Genomic DNA, 6,689 nt, shown 5'->3' with positions numbered 1-6,689 from the left:
AAGAAGCTTATTTTCTTCCTTCTGGTTGATTTTTACGTATCATTATGCATTATTTTTCTAAAATGGCGACGCATTTTGCCAATATAATCATAGTATTATTTTTACATGTATTACATTTCACATCATGTGTATTTATGCATATGAAAACATGGATGTCACTTTCGTTGTTTGGTTTATAGAAAATATACACACCGTATTAGGTAATGATAGAACTACACGCAATGACATACTATGTAATAAATATATAATAGCATTTAATTTATTGACCACCACTATTTTCATTCTCTTATTTTTTAAGTATGTTTCCAACACGGTTTGACACGGTTCCCTTTCATTATTCAACCTAATCTTACGCCTTTTACTAAAGGTTACCGTGGAGCGGCACGTTACATTGACCCTAAATTGAATTTCACTTAAAAGATGAAACATTATGAACATGAAGTATGCATTTTACTCGCAAGTTTTGTGCAGTTTTTACGTAGAAAGAAATATTTAAGACATGATTGTAAGAGGAAACAGAATACTAACTAATATGACAGCAAACTTATATGAACGGGTGCATTTAATACCCTTAATAATTTTTTTTGATCAGTAACAACGGAAGTTTCTCTAACAAAAGCAAACTGATGACTTTTACGAAAAACGCATTGCTTCGAATTGTCTTTCAAATGTTGGTACTTTACATTATCTTTTATATATATAAGGCGAAATAAATTACAAACAATAAGTAACAGAAAAAAGGTTGCATGAATATACACTTACTTCTAATAATGAACAATTTAATATTAGTTGCTAAAGCAAACGTTAATTACCTCATTACAAATATTTTCATGAGTACATCAGCATGATAATGCTAATAATAAGTTTACGTGCATGTAACCTTCCAGAAGGGGATAAAAATAAAATTTCTGAATGTGGATAGTTTGAGATGTAAAATGAGACAGCAACACCATATGAATATTTTTAAAACAGAAATAAATTCTCTTACTTTCCTTTTGCGTATGTTTTAACCATGTAATTTTTGTGAAAATATCCGTATATTTTAACCTATATTCTTGAGTGAGATCGCATGTGTGCTTTTGTGCCATCTACATGCGAGGTTGGTAGGGAATTGCTAAAAAATAAAAGTGAATTCTGGTTTTTTAAGGTAATAATCACGATGGTGAGTCTCTATAAGAAAACTTGTCGAAAACCGTAGCAACCGACATTTGACAAGCAGTTGCTCAAAAGTTACATAAGTTATTTACTTTCAACAATTTTTACAGAATGTCGTCGGAGTCTGTTTTCTATGCAGTTTTATCCACATTTATTACAACTTTTAAGCATATTTTTCTGCTTCTATTCTTACAATCGGGGACTTTAATCACATCACTAAAAATAACATCTCCCTATAAAATACTAAAATTCAGCTATATCGATTACATTTCTTGAGGAATTGCCATTTTATTCTCATCTTTAATTGATTATTCTCATCTTTTTAAATATTTGTTTTATTTATTTACATAGTATCATACCAAGGAAATTAAGTAAGAAGATACTCATTTCATGTATCTTGTGTTAGTGCACTGAGCTATAATTGTTAGCGAAAGTGTGACCTTAATTTGGTATAGATTATGAATAAAAATCGAAATTAAAATTGCTTGGTTGCCTAATTTTAATATTACATTATAATGTTTAACTTCAATTTACAACTTTTGATTTCATGGATGTTCAGATTAAAAAAATATAAATTAAAGTAAGCATATTGCATCAGCTTATGTTCTAAAACCTCATATATATTATAAAACAATAATAAAAAAATAGGAAGGAGAATTACACCCATTTTTTACCATTTTATAATTTACAATATATCACTGATTTTCCATAAAAGTCCAAACAGGGTCTTCACAACTAGTTCTCATGCAATCTGAAAAGTCCCAAAACAGGTTGGGGGCTTAAGAATATTACAGACTGAAGTTACAGTCCCCTTTCCTCAATACAATGCATGCAGATTTACAAAATTTCAAGTTACAATATTAGAGAAAACAATACCAATACTCATTTCGTAATTGTAAATAATCATTATATAACAATTTTTTCCCTCAATACTACATTTGAAAGTAATATCTTAAGCAAGAGGTGTGGTCTTGTTCATCAAGAAAAACGATTTTACGGACGTCCCTCAATGTGCAGTTTTAGGACCGAAATATTTTAATATTTTCATAAATGACATGCCTGTTCCACTACACTCAAGTATTTATAAATATGCTGACGATACAGTTATCTTAACCAGTTCTAGAAAGCGAAATGTTGTGTTGTTTTAGGTAAAAGCGCAGAATAGGCTGCATCAACAAAGTTTAGTAGGAGGAGCTGTTTGACGTCCATAAATGCCTGGGACTAAGCTTATGACGTCACAATGTCCACGCATCTTATAAGAAATAGACTCATGATCACATCCGGAGGAGTAGGGACGACTTGCAGATATTTAACAGTGGTTGCCTATTGCAGCGTGTACAATTATCAAGAAAAAGCTGGTTGTAGCTCATCATTTCACAAAATAGAATTTCTACATATTTTTATTTTTCAAATTGAGATTGATTTTTAAAAATTTAGCATATTTATCAAGCATAATTAACGTTCCAAATAATTATAAAGCTGTTTCATGCTTTCAGGACTGGATATTTTTTTAGCTTTTCCTATGCTGTAAGGAAATTTGTAACTACTTCTTTTAAAAAATAATACTTTAAATCTGAACTAACAGAAAATTTCAACAAGAAATTTTTCTCTTGCAATTTTTATGCTTTTTATTGGTGTAAATAACTAAAATATTTAAAAACGAATTTTTGAAATTTTTGTTTAAAATTCTAAATTGTGCTGCTTTTTTAAAATTATAGATGAGTATTATAGCACAATTTCTATAAAGGAATTTTATTTCAGTCATATTTCATAATACATCATAGTGATAAACACTTTTGACTCTTAATTTTTATACACTTAATATTAAAATTGTATTTAACCGTAATAATTAATTTTGCTTGTATTTTATAGTGATTATTTTTTAATTTATTTTTAGTTCTGCATAAGATTTTTTTTTATTTACTGTTAATTTAATTTATTAGCCCAAAGGGGCGGTAGCCTAGAGAGGCTGTTAGTTTCGAAGCGGCATTTTGCGCTGTTTTACTATAAATGTCCTTGTCTCCTTGCAAATTGTTGTTACAAAAAACTATCGCCCTGTATTATATGTAAAGAAATTAAATAATGAAGAATCTGCATGAATACATGTATGTTTCTCGCACTGTGCAAAAACGACAGTAACAAGAGCCATCAAATTTTGAATAATGTAATCCTCCACTCGAACATAGGCATCTGGACGGCCGAATTTCGAATTTGTTTTAGTCTATTTCATATTTTGTAAAAATTTAACGAATTTTTGATTAACAAACTCAACGATTTCGGAGCGAGCATTGTACGGAAAATAACAGTTTATCTCCAGTTCGGAAATTCTAAAGATATGCTGTTTTCAAATGTATGTGATTTACGGGCGAAGGACATGACATTCAATAAATATAGGTAACACACAAAATTTAAAAAAAAGAGTGCTTCTAGATTTTATTTTACCTTTTTTCCCTCTACATTACGCTCAGAAAATTTAATGCTTCGAATTTTATGAATTATTAAAATACTTTAATCCACTTTAATGTCAATTATTTAATGGTCATATAATCAAATAAAATATGATCGTTTTGTAATGTTATTATAGTTTGGCGGTTTTGCAGCTGAGGATGGTGGTTCGGTAAAACCATCGAAACTAGTCCTGTAAAAATTTTGAAAATATTACGCTGATTTTTGTTGTTTGACTTCTGATTTAGTATTTATTCGGCGTGTTATTGTGTCTTAATTTTTAAAAAAATTATTAGATCTTGTTTAATTTTACCTTATTTACGTCAAAGCATCGCGTACTATCAATCTTATTTAATTTTAGTTTATTTTTACGCAAAATTAAATTCATAAATTTTGTGCTTAGAGTTTTTACCGTTTTACCAAAGTAAAGATGTTTGTACAAGAATTACGCGTGAAAATAATGCGCGAAAAAACTGAGGCTTTCATAATCTCATTCCTATATAACATATCACATTTAATAATTAAAAAGAGTTATGTGATACAAACGCCGTAGGTTTCAGTGTTAAAGTAAACCAGATCGTCCCTACTCTTTCTCGCCGACATGTCGGTGACGCGCGCCCCGCCCACTGGGTTAGTCTATCTCTTATAAGGTCCATGCATTTAATCAAGTTTTTCTAATGTTTTGGACTATGCTCTGACAAAGCTTATGGACTTTGATTGCAACTTATATTACTTACTTATTTTATTTATTATTTCTATTTAACCAAGAATTTACTTAGTACTGTAAAGTGTTTTATAGCAAAGATTTTGGTTACAGTGAAAAATTTAAGTTCGCGGTCTTATGACTCCTTCACTCGCTACTGGCCATCTCGCATCACGTGGTGTTATTTCTACAGTCTTATTTTACGTTTTATTCAGCAATTTTATGAAACTTAGGACTTATTTTGCACCGACCACTGCTAATGACATGCCATATAATTGCATTTAAAAATTAGTATTTACTGAGTTTATCTCATGACTTCGATCTCGCCTTCGGGTGTGGTGTTGGTGTATTTAATTATGGCAAAGCACACGAGGGATATTTGCCTAAGGGGAAGGATGCCTTTCGTGGAGGACATTCTAAGGCAAACTGGCTCGTATACACGTTACACATGGGGAAAACCACGAAAACGCCCATGCAGCCAGCCCGTTCGCGGGATTCGAACCTCGGACCTAACTACCAGTGTTCAGCGACTTTACCGCTCGGCCGCTGGTGGGCCCTTCGGGTGTGGTGTATTGTGTAAAACATCACTTACATTATTATGATTTGATTACTAAGGACCTTTGGTAAAATGTTTAACTACTGGTTAGAACTCCTAGAAGATGACGCCAGAAGAAAAGATACGAACCTAGATCCTAGGTGTGGTCAACGACAAATCAATTTCCAACTCTCCCCAGAGAGGAGGAGCCTACACAGAGGAGAAGAAACGTCTTGCTTGACTTCGAGGCATTTGCCTTCACGACCACGACTCTCCGGCCTGCGGGCGCGCTGCTAATAAATGCACCTTTCATGGAGGTAAGAAAGAACTTACTTCCTACCTCCATGGCACCATTGATTATTTAAATAAATGCGATCGGCCTTCTGCTTCACCTGAATCAAGGCCAACTTATAATTAAGACCTCCCAGTGTGAAAATATTCTTTGTGTTTTCGGTGGCCTCCATGAAATTTCTACTGACCGCAAGAGGGCGCTACTATTCACTACGCTTTGCGACGTTAAAAATGAGCAGAATGGTACCTCAGACAAATAATTGTCCTGTTATATGCAAAATTTAATAACGATTAATCTGAATAAAGAAAGCATGAAATTTCAAGTTACCCCCCTTTTTTTTTCGTATATAACTTCAGCTCCTTGATTCTGATTTTAATTCCTGCTTGCATCTAGATATACGCTATTTTTAATTGTACTCTTTTGAGTTACCTATTCTAATTTAAGGGTAAGTTAGAGCACATGTTTTACTCTTAAATTATTTATATAGTACGAAGCAGGTAGCTTCAGAACATAAACTATTTCAGCGTAAAATTTTCATCGTATTAATATCAGTTGTCCTGTGCAACAAAATAATTTGGGGCCACTATTAAACATGTAATTAAGAAATTAATAAATGATGATCAAAAATTTTTTAATACATAAGAGAAAAAGTATTTCTAAAAGAGATTTGGTTTTAGGTACTGAAGATTTTTGTCACTTTTTTAATTGATATAAAATACTTAGTTTAGGAAATATTAAAAAAGTAAAATTTTAAATAATGCAGATTTAGAGATCTGAAGAGTAAACACAGCACTACAGATATTCAAAACAATACTTCAATATCACTTACAGCATATAATAATGACATACATGACATTAATTATCATGAATCTTATATAAAATTTTAAGCCTGTTAGTGATGAATAACAAGTATATCAATATTACCTACGGCATATAATAATAACATGTATGACATTGATCACAATGAGTCATATACTCCCTCTGTCCCAAATTTGTTGCTACATTTGAGTACTCATTATTGACACTGAAGATTTTATGATTCTGTTTGCACATTTTCCAGAATTTTCAGGGTGCTATGTTATCAATCAACAACAACTTTACTTACAAAGCATTCTCTCCTTAAATCAATGCCAAATTAGCTTCAAAAATCCAGCTTTCGCACACCCTTAAGCCACGCCCCATTTGTAAGGACTCATTCATCAGTAATCGCTTAAAATCTGCAGGCTAATTAAATGTAAACTCAATGATCTGCCTCGTCTATAAGAGGCAGTTGCCTCAGAAATTTTTCCACGAAGGCATCCTTCACCTTAGGCAGACAGCCCTCGAGGCTTTTCCTTAATCACATAAAAACGATCTTTCTGAAATACGGGCGGTATAGTCCTTACAAAATGGGGCACGGCTTAACAGCATCTGAACCCTCTACATTTGCGTCTATAAAATTGTCCCAAAATAAGTGCTACATTTGTGGAAAGTCAAAACTGAGAATGAAAATCTAGTATGCAGCGTTACATTCCTTATAGAACATTGTGTAATTTTACTGATGTTGATCAGCTAAACTG

The 6,689-nt window shown here is 32.2% G+C and overlaps 1 pseudogene; it reads left to right on the top strand.

Annotated features, from left to right (window-relative positions):
- The first annotated feature begins 315 nt into the window (after nt 1–315).
- On the top strand, nt 316–427 carry LOC146994394 (U5 spliceosomal RNA; annotated as a pseudogene).
- The last annotated feature ends 6,262 nt before the right edge of the window (nt 428–6,689 follow it).

This window comes from Stegodyphus dumicola, chromosome 11 (assembly GCF_044657685.1).
Source record: "Stegodyphus dumicola isolate Sdum_Otavi_A_Nest chromosome 11, ASM4465768v1".
NCBI lineage: Eukaryota > Metazoa > Arthropoda > Arachnida > Araneae > Eresidae > Stegodyphus > Stegodyphus dumicola.
Note: the sequence above shows the minus strand (reverse complement) of the source record. Positions and strands in the feature narration are given on the sequence as shown.